The sequence below is a fragment of the Canis lupus genome, chromosome X, assembly GCF_011100685.1.
Source record: "Canis lupus familiaris isolate Mischka breed German Shepherd chromosome X, alternate assembly UU_Cfam_GSD_1.0, whole genome shotgun sequence".
NCBI lineage: Eukaryota > Metazoa > Chordata > Mammalia > Carnivora > Canidae > Canis > Canis lupus.
In genome coordinates, this window is record NC_049260.1 from 57,616,798 (window position 1) to 57,643,067 (window position 26,270).

At 37.8% G+C, this 26,270-nt stretch overlaps 1 long non-coding RNA gene across 3 annotated transcripts in view; it reads left to right on the plus strand.

Annotated features, from left to right (window-relative positions):
- LOC102157030 overlaps window positions 1-6,952 on the plus strand; it is a 78,673-nt gene extending 71,721 nt beyond the window's left edge. The window contains exon 4 of one of the 3 annotated variants that reach the window (XR_005386348.1): window positions 6,804-6,952. This is a non-coding gene — a long non-coding RNA (uncharacterized LOC102157030). Of the gene's footprint in view, window positions 1-3,487; window positions 5,048-6,803 lie in introns of those variants that run through there. The other 2 variants (XR_005386347.1, XR_005386349.1) reach the window with 2 other exon arrangements.
- The last annotated feature ends 19,318 nt before the right edge of the window (window positions 6,953-26,270 follow it).

The following is a 26,270-nucleotide window of genomic DNA, read 5'->3' on the forward strand; positions in this document are numbered from 1 at the left end:
CCTGAACCATCCAGGCCAAATCAGTGCTGAATATGCACCTGTGCTGGATTGTCACACAGTTCACATTGCTTGCAAGTCTGCTGAGCTGAAGGAGAAGATAGATCGTCGTTCTGGAAAAAAGCTGGAAGATGGTCCCAAGTTCTTGAAATCTGGGGATGCTGCCATTGTTGATATGGTTCCTGGCAAACCTATGTGTGTTGACAGCTTCTCTGACTATCCTCTCTGGGCCATTTTGCTGTTCGTAACATGAGACAGACGGTTGCTGTGGGTGTCATCAAAGCAGTGGACAAGAAGGCAGCTGGAGCTGGCAAAGTCACCAAGTCTGCCCAGAAAGCTCAGAAGGCTAAATGAATATTATCCCCAATACCTGCCACCCCAGTGTTTATCAGTGGAGGAGGAACGGTCTCAGAACTGTTTGTGTCAATTGGCCATTTAAGTTTAATAGTAAAAGACTGGTTAATTATAATAATGCATCATAAAACCTTCAGAAGGAAAGGAGAATGTTTTGTGGACCCTTTGTGCTTTTGTGTGCGTGTGTGCCAGTTTTAAGTTATTAGTTTTTAAAATCCATACTTTCTAATGGAAACAACTTGACCAAAAATCTGTCACAGAATTTTGAGACCCATTAAAACAAGTTTAATGAGGAAAAAAAATAAAGTTTAAAAAAAATCTCTAAATTATTAATAAAATTCTGCAAAGAGGTATAATCCAAAAGTCACCCAAACACACACAGAGTATATTTAAAACATTTAAAGAATTATAAAACAAAGAGATAATCAAAATATCATAATGTGGTAGACCTACATCCAAACATATCTGTAATTAGATTAAATGTAAATGATGAAGCAAACCTTAGAGCCTGTCAGATTTGATTAAAAAATTATAACCCAACTGTATGCTATCTACAGGATACCCTATTTCAATATCCTAACATAGATATCTTAAAGGCAAGAGATTAGAACTTGATATAGCATGCAAACACCTATCAAAAATGGTTTGGGGAGGTTCAAGATGGTGACACAGGGTAATGCTGAACTCAGCTCCTTTAGACACCAGATCTATACTTATATATAGAATAATTCCTCCTGAAAAAGAACTGAGGGCTAAACAGCTTCTGTATAACAAAGGACAGAAAGAGACAACATAGAGAATAGTTGGAGACACATCGTAGTGAACATAAACCCACCCCGGATGCTTACAACTGCAGTAGGGAAGGATAGTACTGAGGGACCAGGAGCAGATTCATCTGTCCTGGGCCACAGAAAAACTGTATTTGAAAGAGGCAACTGGAATATAAAGGAACCAGTCCTCTACCACATGGTAGGTGGCCTGCTGGAATTCTCTCCAGGGTTGGAAGCACTGATGGAGCACTACTGTTTATATTTCCTCCCACTTTGGTAGTGCAGACAGTAGGAGGGCCTTGGCACTCTCACTGGCCTGCTACCTCAGTAAGCCCCAGCATCCTAGCCAGGTTTCATTCTTTTATATGTAGCTGTCTAGAAACTGGGCCACTTTCTTATACCATATACAAAAATAAAATCACAGTGGATTAAAGACCTAAGTGTGAGTCCTGAAACCATAAAACTCCTAGAATAAAACATAGGAAGTAATCTCTTAGACATCAGCATTTCAACATTTTTCTAGATATGTCTCCTAAGGCAAGGGAAATAAAAGCAAAAATAAACTGTTGAAACTACATCAAAATAAAAAACTTAGGCACAGCAAAGGAAACTATTTGTGCAATAAGGCAACCTACTCAGTGGAAGAAAATATTTGCAAGTGATGTATCTGAAGAAGAGTTAATATCCAAAATATATAAAGCTCTGTACAACTCAGCACCAGAAAACAATCCATTAAAAAGTGGGCAGAGGATCTGAATAGATTTTTCTTCCAAAGAAGACATACAGATAAGACATGATGCATGAGAATATGTTCAACATCACTAATGATAAGGGAAATGCAAATCAAAACCACAATGAGATACCACCTAACTTCAGTCAGAATGGCTAATATCAAAAAGACAAGTTTTGATGAGGATGTGGAAAATTGGGAACCCTTGTGCACTGTTGGTTAGGAATATAAAGTACAGCCACTGGGGAAAATAGTATGGAGGCGCCTCAAAAAAATAGAAATACCATATGAGCCCATAATCCCACCACTGGGTATTTACTAAAGGAAACAGAAACACTAACTCCGAAAGTTCTATGCACCCCTCATTTTAGTGTAGCATTATTTACAATAGCCAAGTTACGGAAGCAACCCAAATGCCTCAATAGGTGAATGGACAAAGGTTGGTATAAATGTATATATATTTATTTACACACACACACACACACACGGAATATTAGCCATAAAGAAGAATGAGATCTTGCCATTTGTGACAACATGGGTGGACCTAGAGGGTGTTACTCTCAGTGAAATAAGTCAGTCAAAGACAATTTCCAATATGATTTCACTTATGTATAGAATCTAAAAAGCAAAACAAATGAACAACAACAAAAAAACCTTGGAAGAATCATAAATACAGAGAACTAACTGGTGGTTGCCAGAGGGGAGGTTGGTGGGGATGGGTGATATATGCAAAGGGGATTAAAAGGTTACAGACTCCCAAGTTATAAAATAAAGTCACAGGGATGAAAAAAATACAGCATAGGGAATATAGTCCATGATATTGTAATATGGCATGGTGACAGGTGGTGATTACATTTATCATGTTGAGCACAGGGTAATATATAGAATTGTTAAATAACTATTTTGTTCACTTCCAACTAACAGAACGCTGTCAACTATACTTTAATTTTAAAAAATGTCTGAGTGGCTATATCAGATAAAACAGACTTCTGGATAAAGGGGTATTACTAATGTTAAAGAGGGATGTTATTTCCTGATGATAAATGAACAGAGTAGACAGTAACCACAGATGTACATATACCTAATAAAAGTGATCCCAAATACATGAAATAAAACTGATAGAACTGAAGGAAAACACAGACAAATCTATAGTTATAATTGTAGAATCTATATTGCTATCAGTATTTGACGGACTAGAAAAAAATTTTCAGTGTTTGACCTGTTATGTTAGAATAATGTACTGAAAAAAAAAAAAAAAAAAAAAAAAAAAAAAAGAATAATGTACTGAAAACAGTATAATACATTCTTTTCACATGCACATAGACCCTAGACAAGATAGACTCTATTTGGGGCTATAAACAAATGAACAAATTATAAGTAGTTGGCATAATTTGAGATATGTTCTGTAACCATAACAGATTTAAATAAGAAATATATAACAGAAATATTTGGAAAATCTCCAAATATTAGCTAAATTGCAGATTTCTAAAATCAGTACACAAAGGAAGCCTCAGGAATGAAAGTCTAATATATCAAATTATTTGTGACACCATCTAAAGCAGTAATTTAGTGGGAAACCTACAGCATTTAATATTTATGTTAGTAAAATTGGAAATATCTCAATCCATTAATCTAGGCTTCTGCTTTAAGAAAACCGAAAAAGAGAGGAGGAACTAAAACCCAGAGCATATAAGGAGATATTAGCAGAAATCAATGAAATTGGAAACAAACACTGAAAAAAAAATCACTTAAGCCAAAAGCTTCTTCCTTATAGAGGTATGAGTAGTATTGATAAATTTGTTGCTGTGTATGTGTGTGTGTTTGTTCATCAAGGGAAAAAAAATTCTCAATGAACAAATAATAGGAATTAAAGAGAGGCTGTCAGTGTGGACCTTGCAGAATTTTAAATAGGTGTAAATATGAATAATTCTGTGGCACAAATATGACATGAAATGAACCCTTTTTGAAAACTATCAGAAGCTTGGGACACCTGGGTGGCTCAGCAGTTGAGTGTCTGCCTTTGGCTCAGGACATCATCCCAGAGTCCCAGGATCAAGTCCCGCATCAGGCTTCCTGCATGGAGCCGGATGTCTGCCTGTGTCTCTGCCTCTCTCCCCCTCTGTGTCTCTCATGAATAAATAAATAAAATCTTATTTAAAAAAAAAAAAAAGAAGCTTACCAGAATTCACTGTATAGGAAACAAACATGACTATTTCTGTCACTGTTAGAAAATTAAATTGAGCTACGTACTTTCCAACAAAAATTCCTAACCATAATTGTTTCATTGGTGGATCTGAAATATCTAAGGATGACGTAATAGCAATTTGCAATATCTTTTTCATGAAGTATAAGAGAAAGTTATATTTCAACTTCATTTTATGTGGCCAGCATTACCCTGATACCAAAATCACAGAAAAGTATCACAAATAGAGACTGTAGAATCATATTACTCAAGAACATAGAAATAAAAATTCTCTATTAAGTATTAGCAAATTGTATTCAGGTTAATACATGATAACATTTGGTCTGGTTCAGAATCGAAAGACTAAGTCAATATTTGGAAGTCAAATCATCATACCCGCAAACTGAAAAGGAAAACATATCTCAATAGATGCAAAAAGAAAAGCATTTGACATTATTTAAATCTATTCCTTATAAAAATTGTTAGCAAATTTGGAAGAAGGCAACTTTATTAATGTGATAAATGTAATCTTGTAAGCATGGATGATTATATTAATTATTAAAGACCTTTCTAGGAATAGAAAGTGAGCAAGTATTTCATATTTTTTTTTTTTTTTTTTTTAGTATTTCAGATTTTACTACTACTATTCCGCTTAGCACTGGAAGTTCTATGCAGTTCCCTAAGGCAGGAAAAAGCAATCAAAAGTATATAGTGTATTTCTAAATACTAGCCATGTATATTTGAAAATCAAAATTTAATTTACAGTAACTGTCCCCCCCAACCCATGAAATACAAGTAAGTCTTGATTTGCAGAATATTATGGGACTGTAAAAGTGACTGCTAGCTGAAACCATGCAAATCAATGTTTATTAATTGAAAAATAATAATTGTTCTGTAACCTGAAAAATTGTGTCAAAATATTAAAAATTCTTATTGTCAATTATAAATGAAAACGTTTAAAGAATGTTTACTTTATTGCATGCAATAAAGTATAAACATTAGAATCATTTAAAATTGAGTATTTTATTTCATTAAAAATTGTCATGTTTCAATAGTGCTTTCTTGTTAAACTTCTAGAAAGGAGTATCTTATACTATAGTTGGCTAAATTGGCCCCCCTTTCTAAATTTAGATTTCCTTCCAACATTTCATCTTTTATGCTTTCAATGTTATGTATTTCTGAAATTCTCTTTAATATAATTTTTTTTTTGCTGATGTCACTCTCTATTGGATGTCTTCATTCTTTTCAGCACAATTACGATTCTCATTTATATTGATAAGTTTCTACAGGTGCTTATGTAGAATTCTCATATTATGATAATGTGAACATTCCCATTGTTAGCCAGTTATAACTATGTTTGCATTAAATTCAAATTTCCCATCTAGTAATATTTATTACTGCACTTTCATCTCTCAGTCTTTTCTGTTTTTTGATTGTGTATTTTGAAAGATGTCATTGGGTTCATCACTGAGGCAAGGATGCAACATAGCTACATGTTTTGTTTTTTGTACAACTCAATAATTGTTTTGCTGTGACCAATCACTTATAGATCTTAGAAGTAGTGAGGGTTTCAGTTTTGGAAGATGTCAGTCTATCCTAAAAATAAGTAAAAACTTGAACAGACTGAAAAGTTAACAGTGCTTCTTGGATCTGTAATAGAGGAGAAGACACAGGACAAATTGTTGCTCCCGAGTGTGGAGGGAAAAGTGAATATAAGGAGTCATGACTTAGTAGAGCAGAGATGAGCAGAAACCACTGCAGGAACCAGTGTCAGGATAGGAGAACCTAACTGTAATTGATGAATTGCTGGAAGCTTAGTGAGGACAAATGTGGGAGTTAAAAACTCCAGGGGGTTCAGTCATAGACCCCCAGAATATTGTGAGAATTACCTCCAGAGCTACATACTGGAGACAAATACTTTCACACTTCTGTCAGAGGGAAAGCAAAGGGAACCATTTTGAAATAAGCTAGAGTACTCTGTTCTTCAGAAGGACTGACCTCAGAAGAAATTCTATAAACAGAGCCTAAGTTACGTGGGGAAGAGAAATACCCAACTACAGCTCTTTATTGCCATGTCGCCTCATCTACTGGAACAAGAATAAAACTGAGAAACTTGTGGAGTCAGATAAGTTCAGAGACATAGACTCACTAAAAGATTGATATTTAATTGCAGGACTATAAAATGTTTCTCCTTCCCTCACACTTCATCATCATATCACTAAAAACCTGTTTACAGCTGTCATGAAAAAAATGAGGCTTATCTACAAGGGAAAAAATGAATTTGAAGACACAGAGCAAGTATCAGTACCAAAGATACCAGGGATGTTGGAATTGTCAGAATTTAAAACAACTGATTAGTATACCAAAGGCTCTAATAGGTGAAGTAACATTCCAGAAGAAATGAGTAATATAAGCAGAAAGGTGGAAATCCTAAGAAAGAACAAAAAGAAATACTAAGTATCAAAAATACTATAACAAAAATGAAGAATGCCTGTGATGGGCTTGTTTGTAGACTGGACCCAACTGAGGAAAGAGTTTCTGAGCCAAGAGACATATCAAAAAACTTTTATAAACAGAAAGGAAGGCGAACAAAAGACTGAAAAAGTAGAGTATAAAATAACTAATACTTGAAGTAATAATGACTAAAAATTTCTCCCAAATTAATGTCACCACAGATCTAGGAAGCTCAGCAAACACCATGTGTAGGATAAATGCCAAAATCAAAACAAAAAACCCAACTGTACTGAGGCATATTCTTTTTAAATTATAGAAAAACCAGAGCTAGAAAACCTGGAAATAATTCACAGGGAAAAAACACCATACTTACAGAAGAACAAAGGTAAGACACATTTTACTTCTCAGGAAACATGCAAGTGAGAAAGTGTACAGTGAAATAAAGTTATTAGAGAAAAAATAGAACCTAGAATTCTGCACCCTATGAATTTATTCTTCAAAAGTGAAGGAGAAATAAAGATCTTGGGCAAACAAAACTTGGAATTTTTTGCTAGTAGACCTTCCTTGAAAGAAATATTAAGTTATTTAGTGAGGGAAAATGATAAAGGTTGGAAAATTGAACCTACATAAAGTTAAGGAAGAGCATCAAATAAATAAGTGAAAATGAATAAAAACTTTTTTTTCAAAGACTTTGTTTATTCATGAGACAGAGAGAGAGGCAGAGACATAGGCATAGGGAGAAGCAGGCTCCCTGCAGGCAGCCCAAAGCGAGACTTGATCCCAGGATCATGTGAGCTAAAGGCAGATGCTCAACCACTGAGCCACCCAGGGGCCCTGAATAAAAACATTTTTTATTCTTAATTGATCCAACAGGTAAAGTTTGATAATACTAACAATGTATTCCATTATGTAAACATACTCATATGTATATGTTTTTGACATGTCACATGCACATATGTATATGCTTATGTATACATACATATAAGTGAAATGAATGAAAGCAGTGATACAAAGAGTGGAAGGGAGGAATTAGGATTATTTTGTTATTATGAGGTACAACACCCAGGAAATGATATGGGGTTGTTTGAAAACAGACTTAGATTAATTGTAAATGTATATTGCACACTATGACAGATGCTAAAAAATAGTTACAAAGGAAATGTAACTGATACACAAAGGGGATAAAATGGAATCATATAAAAAAACTCTAAAAAAACCAACAAAAGGCAGAAAATGATTGAAACAAAAATAGGAACAGAGTAAAAGGGCAGCAAATAGAAAAAAAGGAGTGAATATGGTAGATACTAAAGGAATTGTATCATTTTCAACTTCAGTTGTCTAATTGCACCAATCAGGAATTGTTCAGAGTAGGTAAAACAACAGCAACAACAAAAAAATCAAGACCCAACTGTATGTTACCTACAAGAAATGCATTTTAAATATAGACACATATAGGTTAAAACTAAATGCATGGAAAAACATACTGACACTAATGACAAAAAATGGAATAGTAGTTATGTTGGTTCCAGATGGAGTAGATATTAAAGCAAAGAAAGTTATCACGAATAAAGAAGGACATTACATAATGATAAAAGGTTCAATTCTTCAAGAAGACATAACAGTGTTAATGTACATGCATTTCACAACTGAATATCAAAGTATCTGAGGCAAAAACTATTTGAATTGCAAGGAGAAATAGATTATCCCATTACAGTTGGAGACTTCCAACACTTGTTTCAGTAGTTCACAAATCCAGTAGGTAGAAAACCAGTAAGGACATACTGGAAAGTAATAACACCATCAATCAACTGGACATAGTGAGTATCTGTAAACTACTTAATCCTACAACAGACACATTCTTCCAAGCTAACATGGAACACTGACCAAGGTAGAATATATTCTAGGCCATAAAACACACTTTAACAAATTATTTAAAGAATTCTACGGTGTATCCTCTAAGACCACAGTGGAATGAGATTAGAAAATAATAGAAAGATATATGAACAATCCCCATTATGTTGAGATTAGCAATACATTTCTAATTACCACATGAGTTAAGCAATATCATGAGAAATTTAAAAATAATTTAGAACTAAATGAAAATTGAAACCATACTTACCAAAATGTGTGAGATGTAGTGAGAACAGTACCCAGAGGGAATTTTCCAGAAGAAAATCTACAGCATTGAATGCATATATTAGAAAGCAGAATAAGAGAAATCATAACAATTAGAATAGAAATTAAAAGATAAAGACAAAATAAGTGAATCCAAAAGTTGGTTCTTTGAAACGATTCATAAAATTCATGAAACTATCCAGGCTAACTAAGAAAAAAACAGGATGCAAATTACTGATACTAGAAGTGAAAGATGGGACATCATTACAGATCATGTAGACACTGGAATGGTAATTAAAGAATAAACAACTCTATGCCCACAGATTTGATAAATGGAACAATTCCTTAAAAGACACAATTTGCCCAAACAATAAAAATAGACAATCTCATTAGGCCTATATCTATGAAAAAATTGAATTAATAATTAATAACCTTCCAAAACCAAAAGCACCAGTCCCAGGTTGTTTCCTGGTAAATTCTACCAAACTTTAAAGGACAGGAGGATACTAATATTTGTCAACAATCTTATAGGATAGAAACTAAGAGAATTTATCCTAACTCATTTATGAGGTTACCATTACTGTAGTATGAAAACCGGACAGGGGAGGGCAAGATGGCGGAAGAGTAGGGGTCCTCAATTCACCCAGCCCCACCAACTTACCTAGATTACTTTCAAATCATCCTGAAAATCTGCGACTTCGACCTGAGATTTAAAGAGTAACAGCTGGAACGCTGCAGAGAAGGGCTTTCGCTTCTAACAAGGTAGAAAGGCAGGGGAAAAAAAAAGAATCAAGTAGGGGAGGGGCCCCGGGAGGAGCCCGCTAAGGCCTGGTGGCGAGCCTCCAGGACAGGAAAGCCCAGCCCCGGAGAAGCAGGAACTTTAAAAATTCTGAACTGGATTCTTCCCGAACTGAAAGGCGCTTAGCAGGGAAATTGAACAGAATTGTAGGAGTGGCAGTGGAGGCTCCAGTCTCCTAGAGTCACTAATAGAGGAAGTGCGCTCCCCGTAAAGCGCACCACACCCCAAGGCGAATCTTGATAAAGGGGCTGGAGTGCATCCCGCCGGGCCTCGGGAGAAGCCGGTCGGTCAGACAGCGTCTCCGGACAGAGGGGTCTGTGCCCTGCTGCCTTCACGAGCCACACCCCGGGAGCACGATTCCAGCAGCACAGGCCCGGGATCCTAGGGCACCGGGTGGACATAGCCCGGACCCTGCACTTCCCTTGGGAAAGGCGGAAGCGTTGAGGACACAGGACAGCTAGGACTTTCCTGCTGCCGGGCACCCCCAAGCTGTGCAGGTCAGAGCACGTGCCCGGGAGGACCTAGACCAGTGCGGACTCGGGATTGCGATAGGTACTCCAAGGAGCTGACTCCAGAGCTGGAGACCTGGCGGCCGCCAGCGTGGTGGTTCCTCCTGGTGTCACCCTGTGCCTGGGAGGGTGGTGCCAAGGGAACAGAGGCCTCACGGGGTAAACAGCTCCTACTGAGCCCGGCAAACGGCAGGGGGTGGGGTAGATCCCCCAGGTGCACACACCTGAGAATCAGCACAGCACGCCCCTTTCCCAGAAGACCAGCTGGAAGGACAGGGGAAGAGCAAGTTCTTCACCAATCAGCACTGGCAAGCTACACGGGAAGTGGAGGGATTTACAGTATATAGAACCAGAGGGTACCCCTCTTTTTTTCTTTCTTTTTCCAGTACAACTCGTTTTTATAAATTTCCTTTTTTTTTTCTCCTTTCCCACCTTAACTACAATATTTTACCACCTCTTTATTTTTAAGATTCTTCCCTTTTGACTTTCATATTTCTGCAATTACAAGTACTAGATATATTTTCCAATTCTAGATTCCCTTCAACATACTCAATTTTGGGAGATATACAACATCTGATTTTGTTGTGTGTTTTTTGTTTTCTCTGCCTCATTTTGTTCTACAGTGGCGGAAGTTAATACCGTCTATAACATGACCAGTATGCACCCAGAACACAGCAGTATGCTGTGCTGCTTCATTCTGTGAGATTCCTCATTTCCATTCTGCACCCCCCTTTAACTCATTTATGTTTTGGTTGTCAATGTTGGGGCCCTCTACAAGTATTCCTGGTTTATATAAATTTGGGACTGAGCATCTGCTAATGTACTTAACATGTACTTAATATACTCAGAACCAAGAGGATCACCCTCTAGAACCCCACAGGTAGACTACGTTCTCCCTCCACTACAACTTGGTCACCAACACCATCTGCCAGTCCCCCCCCTTTTTTTCTCTTTTTTTTTCTTTTTTCTTTTCTTCTTTTTCCTCTCTTTAGGATTCCTGGCCTTTTTATTTTTACTACTTTGTTTTAAAATTTTTCTCTTTAGTGGTCCTTTTGTTTTATTTCATTCTGATCTTTGTTTTCAATATCTGGTCTCTGACCTAGGCAGAATCATCTAGGGCGAAATTTACTTAGGTCGTGGTTGATATTCTTGACACAGCCTGCTCATACAGGCACTCTGCACTGAGCAAAATGACTAGAAACAAGAACTCACCACAAAAGAAAGAATCAGAAAAAGTACTCTCTGCCACAGATTTACAGAATTTAGATTACAATTCGATGTCAGAAAGCCAATTCCGAAGCATAATTATAAAGCTACTGGTGACTCTGGAATAAAGCATAAAGGAATCAAGAGACTTCATGACTAAAAAAAAAAAAAAAAAAAAAGAGAGAGAGAGAGATTTCATGACTGCAAAATTTAGATCTAATCATGCCAAAATTAAAAATCAGTTAAATGAGATGCAATCCAAACTGGAAGTCCTAACGATGAGGGTTAATGAGGTAGAAGAAAGAGTGAGTGACATAGAAGACAAGTTAATGGAAAGAAAGGAAGCTAGGGGGGAAAAAAAGACCATGAGAAAAGGTTAAGGGAAATAAATGACAGCCTCAGAAGGAAAAATCTATGCATAATTGGGGTTCCAGAGGGCACTGAGAGGGACAGAGGACCAAATTTGAACAAGTCATAGCTGAGAACTTCCCTAATCTGGGGAGGGAAACTGGCATTCAGATCCAGGAGATAGGTCCCCTCCTAAAATCAATAAAAACCGTTCAACATCTCAACATTTAATAGCGAAACTTGCAAAATCCAAAGATAAAGAGAAAATCCTTAAAGCAGCAAGAGACAAAAGATCCCTAAGTTATATGGGGAGAAATATTATATTAACAGCAGACCTCTCCACAGAGACCTGGCAGGCCAGAAAAGGCTGGCAGGATATATTCAGGTTCCTAAATGAGAAGAACATGCAGCCAAGAATACTTTATCCCAAAAGGCTCTCATTCAGAATAGAAGGAGAGATAAAGAGCTCCAAGATAGAAACTAAAAGAATATGTGACCACCAAACCAGCTCTGCAAGAAATACTAAGGGGGACTCAGTAAAAGAAAGAGGAAGCCCGGGATCCCTGGGTGGCGCAGCGGTTTGGCGCCTGCCTTTGGCCCAGGGTGCGATCCTGGAGACCCAGGATTGAATACCACATCGGGCTCCCGGTGCATGGAGCCTGCTTCTCCCTCTGCCTATGTCTCTGCCTCTCTCTCTCCCACTGTGTGCCTATCATAAATAAATAAAATTTAAAAAAAAGAGGAAGCCCAAAGAAATAATCCACAAAAACAGGGAATAAATAAGTATTATGATGACACTAAATTCATATCTTTCAATAGTCACTCTGAAAGTGAATAGGCTAAATGATCCCATCAAAAGACACGGTTTCAAACTGGATATAAAAGCAAGACACATCTATTTGCTGTCTACAAGAGACTCATTTTAGACATAAGGACACCTCCAGCCTAAAAATGAAGGGGTGGAGAACCATTTACCATTCAAATGGTCCTCAAAAGAAAGCTGGGGTAGCAATCCTCATATCAGATAAATTAAAGTTTATCCTAAAGACTGTAGTAAGAGATGAAGAGGAACACTATATCATACTTAAAGGATCTATCCAATAAGAGGACCTAACAATCATGAATATTTATGCCCCTAATGTGGGAGCTGCCAAGTATATCAATTAATAATCAGACTAAAGACATACTTAGATAATAATACACTAATACTGGGAGACTTCAACACGGCACTTTCTGCAAATGACTGATATTCTAAGCACAACATCTCCAAAGAAACAAGAGCTATATATTTTTTAAAGATTTTATTTATTTATTCATGAGGAGGAGGGGCAAGATGGCGGAAGAGTAGGGTCCCCAAATCACCTGTCTCCACCAAATTACCTAGATAACCTTCAAATCATCCTGAAAATCTACGTATTTGGCCTGAGATTTAAAGAGCGAACAGCTGGAATGCTACAGTGAGAAGAGTTCGTGCTTCTATCAAGGTAGGAAGACGGAGGAAAAAAGAAATAAAAGACATCCAAGGGGGAGGGGCCCCGCGAGGAACACGGCTAAGGCCGCGGCGAGTGTCCCCAGGACAGGAGAGCCCCGTCCCGGAGAAGCAGGAGCTGCACCAATCTTCCCCAGCGGAAAGGCGCTCGCAGGGAGTTGGAGCAGGACCCCAGGAGGGCGGGGATGCCCTCAGGCTCCCTGGGACACTAACAGACACCTGCGCGCCCAGGAGAGTGCGCCGAGCTCCCTAAGGGCTGCAGCGCGCCGGACTTGACCCAGGAGCAGCTCGGAGGGGCTTGGGCGGGAGCAGCTCTGAGGCGGCTCTGGCAGAGGAAGAGGTTCCGTGCGGAGGGGGCTGCGCGGCTCCGGGAGCAGGTCGGAGGGGCTCGGGCAGCGGCTCGGCAGAGAGGCGGCTGGGCCACCGGGAGCGCGAATCCAACAGCGCAGGCCCGGGAGCACAGGGCGCGGGACAGCCCAGGATCCGGCCTCCCCCCCGGGACAGACAGAGGCCGGGAGGGCCCAGGACAGCAAGGACGCTCCTGCCCCGACCTGAGCAGATCAGCGGCCCCGCCCTGGAGCCTCCAGGCCCTGCAGGCGGAGAGCTCCGGAGTTATTGTGGGAGCTGAATCCAGGGCTCCAGGGCCCTGCCACTGCGGTTGTTCCTCCTGGGGCCTCAGGGGGTAAACAACCCCCACTGAGCCCTGCACCAGGCAGGGGGCAGAGCAGCTCCCCCAAGTGCTAACACCTGAAAATCAGCACAACAGGCCCCTCCCCCAGAAGACCAGCTAGAAAGACAAGTTCCAGGGGAAGTCAAGGGACTTAAAGTATACAGAATCAGAAGATACTCCCCCGTGTTTTTTTTTTGTTGTTGTTGTTGTTGTTGTTGTTTGCTTTTTGATTTCTGTTTGCTTCCCCCACCGTTTTTCCCTTTCTTTTTCTCTTTTTCTTCTCTTTTTTCTTTTTCTCTTCCTTTTTACTTTTTTCCTTTTCTCTTTTCTTTCCTTCTTTCTCTCTCTTTTTCTCCTTTTCCCAATACAATTTGTTTTTGGCCATTCTGCACTGAGCAAAATGACTAGAAGGAAAACCTCACCTCAAAAGAAAGAATCAGAAACAGTCCTCTCTCCCACAGAGTTACAAAATCTGGATTACAATTCAACGTCAGAAAGCCAATTCAGAAGCACTATTATACAGCTACTGGTGGCTCTAGAAAAAAGCATAAAGGACTCAAGAGACTTCATGACTGCAGAATTTAAATCCAATCAGTCAGAAATTAAAATTCAATTGAATGAGATGCAATCCAAACTAGAAGTCCTAACAACGAGGGTTAACGAGGTGGAAGAATGAGTGAGTGACATAGAAGACAAGTTGATGGCAAAGAGGGAAACTGAGGAAAAAAGAGACAAACAATTAAAAGACCATGAGGTTAGATTAAGGGAAATAAACGACAGCCTGAGGAAGAAAAATCTACGTTTAATTGGGGTTCCCAAGGGCGCCGAAAGGGCCAGAGGTCCAGAATATGTATTTGAACAAATCCTAGCTGAAAACTTTCCTAATCTGGGAAGGGAAACAGGCATTCAGATCCAGAAAATAGATCCCCCCCCCTAAAATCAATAAAAACCATTCAACACCTCAACATCTAATAGTTAAGCTTGCAAATTCCAAAGATAAAGAGAAGATCCTTAAAGCAGCAAGAGACAAGAAATCCCTGACTTTTATGGGGAGGAGTATTAGGGTAACAGCAGACCTCTCCACAGAGACCTGGCAGGCCAGAAAGGGCTGGCAGGATATATTCAGGGTCCTAAATGAGAAGAACATGCAACCAAGAATACTTTATCTAGCAAGGCTCTCATTCAAAATGGAAGGAGAGATAAAGAGCTTTCAAGACAGGCAGGAACTGAAAGAATATGTGACCTTCAAACCAGCTCTGCAAGAAATTTTAAGGGGGCCTCTTAAAATTCCCCTTTAAGAAGAAGTTCAATGGAACAATCGACAAAAACAAGGACTGAATAGATATCATGATGACACTAAACTCATATCTGTCAATAGTAACTCTGACTGTGAACGGGCTTAATGACCCCATGAAAAGGCGCAGGGTTTCAGACTGGATAAAAAAGCAGGACCCATCTATTTGCTGTGTACAAGAGACTCATTTTAGACAGAAGGACACCTCAAGCCTGAAAATAAAAGGTTGGAGAACCATGTACCATTCAAATGGTCCTCAAAAGAAAGCAGGGGTAGCCATCCTCATATCAGATAAACTAAAATTTACCCTGAAGACTGTAGTGAGAGATGAAGAGGGACACTATATCATACTTAAAGGATCTATCCAACAAGAGGACTTAACAATCCTCAATATATATGCCCCGAATGTGGGAGCTCCCAAATATTTAAATAAATTAATAACCAAAATGAAGAAATACTTAGATAATAATATACTTGGTGACTTCAATGTAGCTCCTTCTATACTCGATAGGTCTTCTAAGCACAACATCTCCAAAGAAACGAGAGCTTTAAATCATACACTGGACCAGATGAATTTCACAGATATCTACAGAACTTTACATCCAAACTCAACTGAATACACATTCTTCTCAAGCGCACATGGAACTTTCTCCAAAATAGACCACATACTGGGTCATATATCGGGTCTGAACCGATACCAAAAGATTGGGATTGTCCCCTGCATATTCTCAGACCATAATGCCTTGAATTTAGAACTAAATCACAAGAAGTTTGGAAGGACCTCAAACACGTGGAGGTTAAGGATCATCCTGCTAAAAGATGAAAGGGTCAACCAGGAAATTAAGGAAGAATTAAAAAGATTCATGGAAACTAATGAGAATGAAGATACAAGCATTCAAAATCTTTGGGACGCAGCAAAAGCAGTCCTAAGGGGGAAATAAATCGCAATACAAGCATCCATCCAAAAACTGGAAAGAACTCAAATACAAAATCTAACCTTACACATAAAGGAGCTAGAGAAAAAACAGCAGACAGATCCTACACCCAGCAGAAGAAAAGAGTTAATTAAGATTCGAGCAGAACTCAACGAAATCGAGACCAGAAGAACTGTGGAACAGATCAACAAAACCAGGAGTTGGTTCTTTGAAAGAATTAATAAGATAGATAAACCATTAGCCAACCTTATTAAAAAGAAGAGAGAAAAAAAAAAAGAAGAGAGAGAAGACTCAAATTAATAAAATCATGAATGAGAAAGGAGAGATCATTACCAACACCAAGGAAATACAAATGATTTTAAAAACATATTATGAACAGCTATACGCCAATAAATTAGGCAATCTAGAAGAAATGTGCACGCATTCCTGGAAAGCCACAAACTACCAAAACTGGAACAGGAAGAAATAGAAAACCTGAACAGGCCAATAACCAGGGAGGAAATTGAAGCAGTCATCAAAAACCTCCCAAGACACAAAAGCCCAGGGCCAGATGGCTTCCCAGGGGAATTCTATCAAACGTTTAAAGAAGAAACCATACCTATTCTACTAAAGCTGTTTAGAAAGAAAGAAAGAGATGGAGTACTTCCAAATTCGTTCTATGAATTAATTAATTCCAAAACCAGACAAAGACCCCGCCAAAAAGGAGAATTACAGACCGATATCCCTGATGAACATGGAAGCAAAAATTCTCAACAAGATACTAGCCAATCGGATCCAACAGTACATTAAAAAAATTATTCACTATGAAAATTATTCACCATCCATAAGTCGGATTTATCCCCAGTAGCCGCCTCTCCGCGGAGCCGCCGCCCGAGCCCCTCAGAGCTGCTCCCAGGGCCGCGCAGCCCCCTCCGCGCAGAGCTGCCAGCCGAGCCCCTCCGAGCTGCTCCTGGGTCCAGCCGTGAGCGCTGCAGCCCTTAGGGAGCTCGGCGCACTCTCCTGCGGACGCCGCAGGTGTCTGTTAGTGTCCCAGGGAGCCTGAGGGCATCCCCGCCCTCCTGGGGTCTTGCTCTAACTTCCTGCGGGCGCCTTTCCGCCCAGGAAGATTGGTGCAGCTCCTGTTTCTCCAGGACGGGGCTCTCCTGTCCTGGGGGCACTCGCCCGGGCCTTAGCCCGGCTCCTTGCGGGGTCCCTCCCCCGTGGATGCCTTTTGTTTCTTTATTTCTTTTTTCCCCCCGTCTTCCTACCTTGATAGAAGCGCGAACTCTTCTCAGTGTAGCGTTCCAGCTGTTCTCTCTTTAAATCTCAGGCCAAATTCGTAGGTTTTCAGGATGATTTGAAGGTTATCTAGGTAATTTGGTGGGGACAGGTGATTTGGGGACCCTACTCCTCCGCCATCTTGCCCCTCCCCTCACCACTACTTTTCAACATTTTACTGGAAATTCTAGCTAATGCAATAAGACAAAACATAGAAATTAAAGGAATACAGATTGGGAAAGAAGAAATGTAACTATCTTCTTACGTGTAGATAACATGTGTAGAAAATCCAAATTCACACACACACACACACACACACACACACTGGAACTAAAACAATTTTAGCATAGTTGCAGGTTACAAAGTTTTTGTCCATTGCTTTTCTATATACCAGCACTAAACAAATACAATTTGAAATTTAAAACACAGTACTGTTTACTTAGACACCTCCCAAAATGAAATACTTAAGTATATATTTAATTATATATATATATATATCAGATCTATTTGAGGAAAAATTTTAAGTTATGATAGAAATCAAGACTCAGTATCTTCAAGGTGTCTGCTATTTGCTACATGATTGATAGGCTGAATATATCCTAATCAAAATCCCAGGAACTTATTGTTGTGTATCAAAAAATTGCTTCTAAATTTTATACGGAGGGACAAGAGACCCTACATTCTCAACATGTTACTCTAGGAGAAGGACAAACTTGTACGAATAATACGATCAAGACATTATTTTTTAAAATTTTATTTATTTATTCATGAAAGACACAGAGAGAGAGAGAGAGAGAGAGAGAGAGGCAGAGACACAGGCAGAGGGAGAAGCAGGTTCCATACAGGGAGCCCGATGTGGGACTCAATCCCAGGTCTCCAGGATCACACCCTGGGCTGAAGGCGGTGCTAAACCGCTGAGCCACCCGGGCTGCCCAAGACTTACTTTAAAACTCCAGTAATCAAGATACTCTGGTATTATCCAAAAAGTAGACAAAACACTAATTTAATAGAATAGATAGCCAGAAGTAGACCCAAATAGTGGGATGGACAAGGAGCCCGATGCAGGGCTCCATCCCATGACTCTAGTATGATCTCCTGAGCTGAAGGCAGACACTCAACCACTGAGCGACCCAGGCATCCCCGCTATTCATTTTAAATTTTAGTATACAAATCTATGTCATGACATCAGTGTGGTTTTTGTCTAAGGATAGAGCCATCAATTAATGGAACAGAAAAGAGTTCACAAGTTGACCTACACAAATATGGTTCATAGATATTTTACAGAGGGTTTGAAGTTGATTTAAGGAAATAGTTTTCATTGAAACAAATGGTTCTGGTATTCACTGGCTATCTATACATTAGAAAGTCAACCTTGACAAAATTCACCTAGAAAAAATTAATGCACATTGTAAAAAATTAACTGTTGATCATATACTAAATGTAAAAGTAAATAAATCTGTAATCTTTTGCAATAGAACAGAAAAATCTTTCCATGGGTTAGGCAATGAATTCTTCAGTAGGACACCAAAAGCATTATCCAGAAATGAGAAAAATAGTTAAATTTGACTTTATCAAAATGAAAACTTTTTTCTCAAGGAACGGTGCTAAGAAAATGGAAAAAAGCCAGTAGGAGTGTAGGTTTGCAACTCATTTATCTGATAAACAACATCTATGTAGAATATATGAAACACTTCTAAAACTCAACAACATTAGAAGCAGCAGCCCACTTATTTATTATTTTTAAAAAGACGTATTTATTTTAGAGCCAGAGAACACCAGTGGGGGGAAGGGCAGATGGAAAGAATCTCAAGCAGGCTCCCTGCTAAATGTCGAGCTGGACTCAGACTCAAGACCTGAGATCATGACCTGAGCTGAAACCAAGAGTCGCAGACTTAACTGACTGAGCCACCCAGGCACGGGAGAAGCCCACTTTTTAAAATGCACATCAGTGCAATAGATGCATAGAATCACTTGGCAAAATCCACGTCCTGTTTGTGTTAAAAAACATTTCACAAACTATGAATAGAAAGTAAGTTTCTCCACTGAATAATAGATATTTAGAAATAACCTGCAACTAAGAAACAACGTTAAATGACTGAGTACTTTCCCCTTAAGATCAGGAACAAGACATGAATATCTGCTCTCACTACTTCTTTTTGACATTATACTAGAAGTTTCATTCAGGTTATTTATGGCAGAAAAACAAATTGCATCTAGATTGGAAAGGAAGAAAAACTATATTCACAGATGAAATGGCCTTGTATGTAGAAAGTCTTAGGTAACAACATAAAATTGGATCTAATGATTTTAGATTACAGAATATAGGAAAGTAAGTTGTATTTCTCTATATAGCAGTGAACAATCTGAAAATGAAACTAAGAAAATTTCATTTATGATAGTATCCAAAAGAATAAAATACTTAGGTATAAATTGAACAAAAGAAGTAAGACTTCTACACTGAAAACCAGGAAAACCACATTACAAGAAATTTGAGAAGTAAATTGACAAGACATCTTGTTCATGAATTGGAAGAATTACTAATGTTAAGGTGGTGTCATGGATTAAATTATGTACCCCTAAAAGATGTATTAATTTTGTAACTTCTGTTTCTTATGAATTTGACCTTAGGTGGAAATAGGGTCTTTGCAGATGTCATTAAGTTAATATGAGGTCATTTTGGAGTAGGTTGGGGCTTTAATCCAGTGTGACTGCTGTACCTATCAGAAGAGGAGAGGAAACTCAGAGACAGATACTCAGGGGAAATGCCATGTGATTACAAAGGCAGAAACTGGAGTACTGTTTCTACAAGATCAAGAACACTAAGGATTGCTAGCTACATCAGAAGCTTAGAGAAATGCAGAATATTTTCTCCCTTCCAAAGAAGCATGGCTATGAATATTTTGATTTCAGACTTCTGTCCTCCAGAACTGTGACAGAATTAATTTCATTTTCTTTAAGCTGACAACTTCATTTTAGACTTCTAGTCTCCAGAACTGTGGAAGAACCAATTTTTCTTGTTTTAAGCTTTCCAGTTGGTAGTTTGTTAGGCATCTCTAGGAAATGAATACAATTGGCAATATTCTCCAAATTGATTGAGAGATTTAGTGCAGTCTTATGTCACTGTTCCAACTGGCATTTTTCTAGAAATTGGCAAGCTGATTCTAAAATTCACATGGAACTATGGATACAGAATAAACAAAAAGCAATCTTTTTTAAAAAAAGATTTTATTTATTCATGAGAAGCACAGGGACGAAGAGACATAGGCAGAGGGAGAAGCAGGCTCCCCACAGGGAGCCTGATGTGGGACTCAATCCCAGAATTCTGGGATCACACCCTGAGCCGAAGGCAGACGCTCAACCACTGAGCCACCCAGGCGTCCCTGACAAAAACCAATCTTGAAAAAGGACTGCAATAGAGAACCTCTTTATTTTAATATTTAGTACAAAAATCCAGTAATTAAACATAGTAATATTGTAAGGATAGACACATAGGTTACATAGGCATATGGAAGTATGTAATTGAAAGTTCATGAATATACTTGCATATATATTATTAATTGATATCTGACAAGGGTATCAAGACCATGCAGTAGAGAACAATAATCTTTCAACAAATAATGTTGAGACAAGAGGATATCCTCATTCCAAATGAATGAAGTTGGTCCAGAGACTTAACACTGAAAAATGATGACAGCATGAATCAAATACCTAAATTTAAGAGCTGAAATTACCAAACTTTTAAAACAGTTGTACATCTTCATGACCTTGGATCTGATATGACATATAGAACACAATTAGCCAAAGACAAAATACATAAAATTCATCAAAATCAATAACTTTTATGTTTGAAGAGACTGTCAAAGAGAAATTATAATAAAAAAAATACTTGGTACAATATAGATGAATTTGAAAATATGCAAGTGACAGAAGCCAGGCACAAAATGCCATTTAGTATGTGACAGATAACACACAAAAGGTAGTTGTCAGAGACTAGCAGAAGTGATAGTGGGTAATGAAAAGGGTTAATTTTATGGTATATGAATTATGTCACAATAAAGCAAATGTACAAAAATAGAAATACATTTATTAAAGATATATAAGCAATAGAAAAATACTTAGTACTCATTTGTCATTAAGGAAACAATTAAAATTCACTGTGCTATCACTAAACATCTAGAATGGCTAAGAAAAAACAACATTTCCAAGTGCTGTTAAAGATTCAGAATAAATGGAAGTTGTATGCATTGCTTATCAAATGGAACAGGCACTTTGTAAAAGCAACTTGTCAGTTTCTTATAAATCTTTTTTTAAAGGGATGCCTGGGTGGCCAGTGGTTAAGCGTCTGCCTTGGGCTCAGGACATGATCAGTGTTTGGACAAGCTGATGTCAACATACAAAGAAATGAAGTTGGACCCTTACCTTACACCTTCAATTTTTTTTTTAAAGATTTATTTATTCATGAGAGATACAGAGAGAGAGAGAGGCAGAGACACAGGCAGAGGGAGAAGCAGGCTCCATGCAGGGAGCCCGACATGGGACTCGATCCCAGGTCTCCAGGATCACACCTCAGGCTGCAGGCAGCACTAAACCGCTGCACCACCAGGGCTGCCCTACACCTTCAAAATTAACTCACAATGCATCAGCATCCCAAATAAAGAGTTGAATCTCTATAACTTTTAGTAGAAAACAGGAATAAATCTTCATGACCTTGGATTTGTTTTTTTTTTATTTTTTTATTTATTTATGATAGTCACACAGAGAGAGAGAGAGGCAGAGACACAGGCAGAGGGAGAAGCAGGCTCCATGCACTGGGAGCCCGACGTGGGATTCGATCCCGGGTCTCCAGGATCGCGCCCTGGGCCAAAGGCAGGCGCCAAACTGCTGCACCACCCAGGGATCCCATGACCTTGGATTTGATGATAGTATCTTAATTGTGATTATTAAAGCAGAAGCAAAAAGAAGTATTTGATTTTATCAAAATTTAATGCTTTCATGCATCAAAGGACATTACCAAGAAAGTAAAAAGACAATATGCTGAAGATGAGAAAATATTTACAAAGCATATATAAATAAGGGCCTAACGTCAAGAATGTATTGTATATTTTTTAAAACCTGCTAACATCTCAACAACAAGTTGACAACTCAGCTAAAATGAGCAACATTTTGTGGCACCTGGGTGGCTCAATCCATTAAGCCATCTGCCTTTGGCTCAGGTCATCATCCTGGTATTCTGAGATTGAGCCCCACCTTGGGCTCCCCACTCAGTGGGGTGTCTACTTCTCCCTGTCTTTCTGCCCCTCCCTGTACTTGTGAGCACTTCCTCTCTCTCAAATAAATAAAATCTTTAAAAAATAAAATAAAAATGGAGACTCTTGGGTAGCCCAGTTGTTGAGCAGCTACCTTTGGCTCAGGTCCTGATGCTGGGGTCCTGGGATTGAGTCCCACATCGGGCTCCCTGTGGGAAGACCGCTTCTCCCTCTGCCTCTGTCTCTGCCTTTCTCTGTGACTCTCAGGAATAAATAAATAACAGCTTAAAAAAAAACGAAGGAAACATTTTGAAAAGACATTGTTTCAGAATAAATGTACAAGTGGACAAAAAACACAGGAAAGATTCTTCATATTAGACATAAGTGAGGTGCAACTGAGAACAACAATGAGATCATTTCACATCCACTAATTTGTAATTCAAAAAACATGAAAAATAAGTGTTGACAACAATGAACATAAATTGAAACCTGTCTACATAACTGCTATGGTTCAGCTGCTATAGAATAAAGTGCAGATGTCCAAAATAAAAATTGGTACATGCATAAAATGGAATATTATTCAATCACAAAAAGTCATGGATTACTGATAGATGCTGTAGTGCAGATGAAGTTAACAAAATTATGCTAAGTGAATGAACTATCCACAAAAGGTCACATGTTGTATGATTCCATGCATATAGATAATTCCTTTGAAAGAGTTTTGGTTGGTGGCTGCCAGGACCTGGAGGAGAGGGAGTGTGGAACATTAAACTGTTTAATGACCGTAGTGTTTTACTTTTGAGTGAGGTAAACATTTGGTAACTAGATTGTGTGCATGTGCTTTAATGCTACTAAGTTGTTTACTTTAAAATTGTTACTTTAACGTTATATGGATTTCATATTAGAAAATTATGTTTTAAAATATAATCTGCCAAAAAGAATATCCTACTACCACATAAGTTCCCTAGTGAGTTCTTTCAGATATTAAAGAAGAATTAATACCTCCCTTCAACCTCTCTCAGAAAATAGAACTAAGGGAACTCTTTAACTCATTTTGAGACATTTCTGTCATACCAATGTCAGACAAACACAAAGACAAAACCTATAGGTCAGTGTGCCTTATGATTATAAATGCCAAAAACCTTAATAAAGTACAAGTAAACTAAGTGTAGCAACACATTAATATTAATATATAATATTTCTATTAGCTCATACATTTATTTTATTGATTTTAATTTTTGTAATGGGTATGAGGTAAAGGCCCAACTGCATTCTTTTCTAAGTTGCTCTGCAGTTGTTAAAGGACCATCTGTTGAAGACATTATTCTTTGATAATTGAATGGTCTTGGCAATCTTCTAAGAATCCATTAGCCAGAGATGTATGGGAGTATTTCTGGACTCTCATTTTATTACTTTGAACTATATGTCAATCCTTATGCAAATAACATGCTGCTTAGATTACTATAATTTTGTTGTAAGGTTTGAAAAAAGGAAGTGTCATCTAAATTTGTTTTTCAGGATTGTTTACGCTATTCATGGTCCTTTGCAATTTTGTATCTATTTTAGGATGAGCTTTTCCATTTTTGGGAAAGAGACAGTTGAGATTTCAATGAGGATTGCATTAAATCTGTATATCACTTTAAGGACTGACATATTGCTAAATTATGCTTTCCAGTAAATGAACACAGGATGTCTTTCCACTTGTTTAGTTTTTTTAAATTTCTTTCAACAAAGTTTTGTAGAAGCAAATTTATAAGCTTCCCATCTACTTGAATAAATGTACCCTATTTTATTCTTCATGCTAATACTGCAAATGGAATTGTTCCCTTATTTTCTTTTTTGCATTGTACATTGCCAGTGTATAAAAATACAACTGATTTTTGTTTTGCATATGCTCTGAAACTCGAATTTCTTCAAAGATCTGTTAGTTTTTTATACAGATTCTTTAGGACTTTCTACATGTAAGACCAGGTAAGAATAGACAGTTTTACTTCTTCCATTCCAATTGTATTCTTTTTCTTGCCTGATTGTTCTGGCTACAACTTCTAGCACAAAGCTAAATATAAGTGGCATCCTAGTTTTATTTGTGGTAATAAAGAGACAACAGACTTTTCCCATTAAGTATGTTAGCTGTTTATTTCAAAAATGCCTTTCATCCTGTTGAGGAAATTCCATTCTATTCCTAGTTTGTAGAACTTTGTGTATCATGAAAGGGTATGGATTTTGGCTAATGGTTAACCTGAAACAAATTATAATGTGGTTATTTTCCTTTGTACCATTAATGTGGTGTATAAAATTAATTTACATATGTTGAACCACCTTTGCAATTCTGGAAAAAATCCCATTTTGCTCATAGGGCATAATCCTTTTAATGTGTTGCTACATTTGGTTTACTTGTACTTTATTATGGTTTTTGGCATTTATAATCATAAGGTACACTGACCTATACGTCCTCAAGTTCATTTGGCAACAGAGAAATAACAAAAACTACAAGCAATACTAATATTCACCCTCTAGAATGTCTAGAATAAAACGGAGTTAGGATGCCAAATATTGGTGAGTATTGTGCTAACAAATATCTTCCATAGAGTAATGGTGGAAGTATAATTGGTGAGTCATGTGGGAAGACCTTTTAATGATATGTTTTAAAGCCGAACATGCACATATCCTGTCATTCCAAAATTTCACTTCTATGTATATGACCACAAAGATAGGTACGTATATGTTCACCTAAAGCCATGTGTTAACTACAAAAAAAAAAAAAAGCCATGTGTTAATGTCTATAGCATTACTATTGACAATAGCTCTAAACTGGAGAACATGCAAATGTCTATCAATAGATTAGATATGTTAATTTTGGTGGTGTTTCCTTTTAGTGGGTTATGATAATAAAAAATAATGAATTGTGACTATGTCATGCATGTATCCCACATTCTTTTCAGCAAAGCAGCAGAATGTATTAACAAAAAGTCAGGATAGTGGTTCCTCTGGGTGAAAATATAATTACAGTAGAATACATGCCACTTTAGTGATACTGGAAATGTTTTCTTCCTTAAGGTTGTTAAATTAGTCTTTAAATATACATATAATTTATACTGTCTTCTGTGTATCATAGTTTGTAATGTAATTTTTAAAACTACATTAAAATAAAATACCAATTACTGAGGATCCTCCCCAGAATGTACTCTATATTCTTAAATCAGCTCCAAAGTGGAATCATTATTTCTTTTTTGATGAACACCTATGAAGCACTTCAAGCATATGGTCACCATTTTCCTTATTTTTTGATTAAATTAGTTGCACTGATAGGCATAAGCTATTTAACCATTGACAAACTACTTTTTTCTCCTTAATCATTGTTTCATGTTTGTAAGTATATATATATATTGATGAACACTAATGATTTAAATATGAATCAAATGTGATAATACCTCCCTGCTCAGTGGGGAGCCTGCTTCTCCTTCTCCCTCTGCTGCTCCCCCTGCTCATGCTCTTTCTCTCACTAATAAACAAATATGACAATACAATAGATGTTCTCTGTTTTATGTGAATGTGAAAGTGTACAACAGGGAAAATACTGAGTGTGGACACTAGTATTAGTACAAGAAAATTGAAAAAATAGTACAAGTCATTGTAGAAGTACTGTAAATTACAGTGAGTCTTGCAAATCACTTAACCATTCATTACTTGTTACCATGCAGGAAAAAAATCATATTTGGTCCATATTCACTTCAGTTGATATGTGCAGTCTTCTCTGTCTGTTGCTTATATAATTGTTAAAAATTCCTTAGTATCTAGATTGTTTAGATTATTTTCTTCCCACAGTGGTGAGATTTTAAAAGTAGTCTAGAAATTTGGTTAGATCTACCTTCTTTGTCAGTAAGAGAAGAAATTTATTAGCAAGTGCAAGTTAAT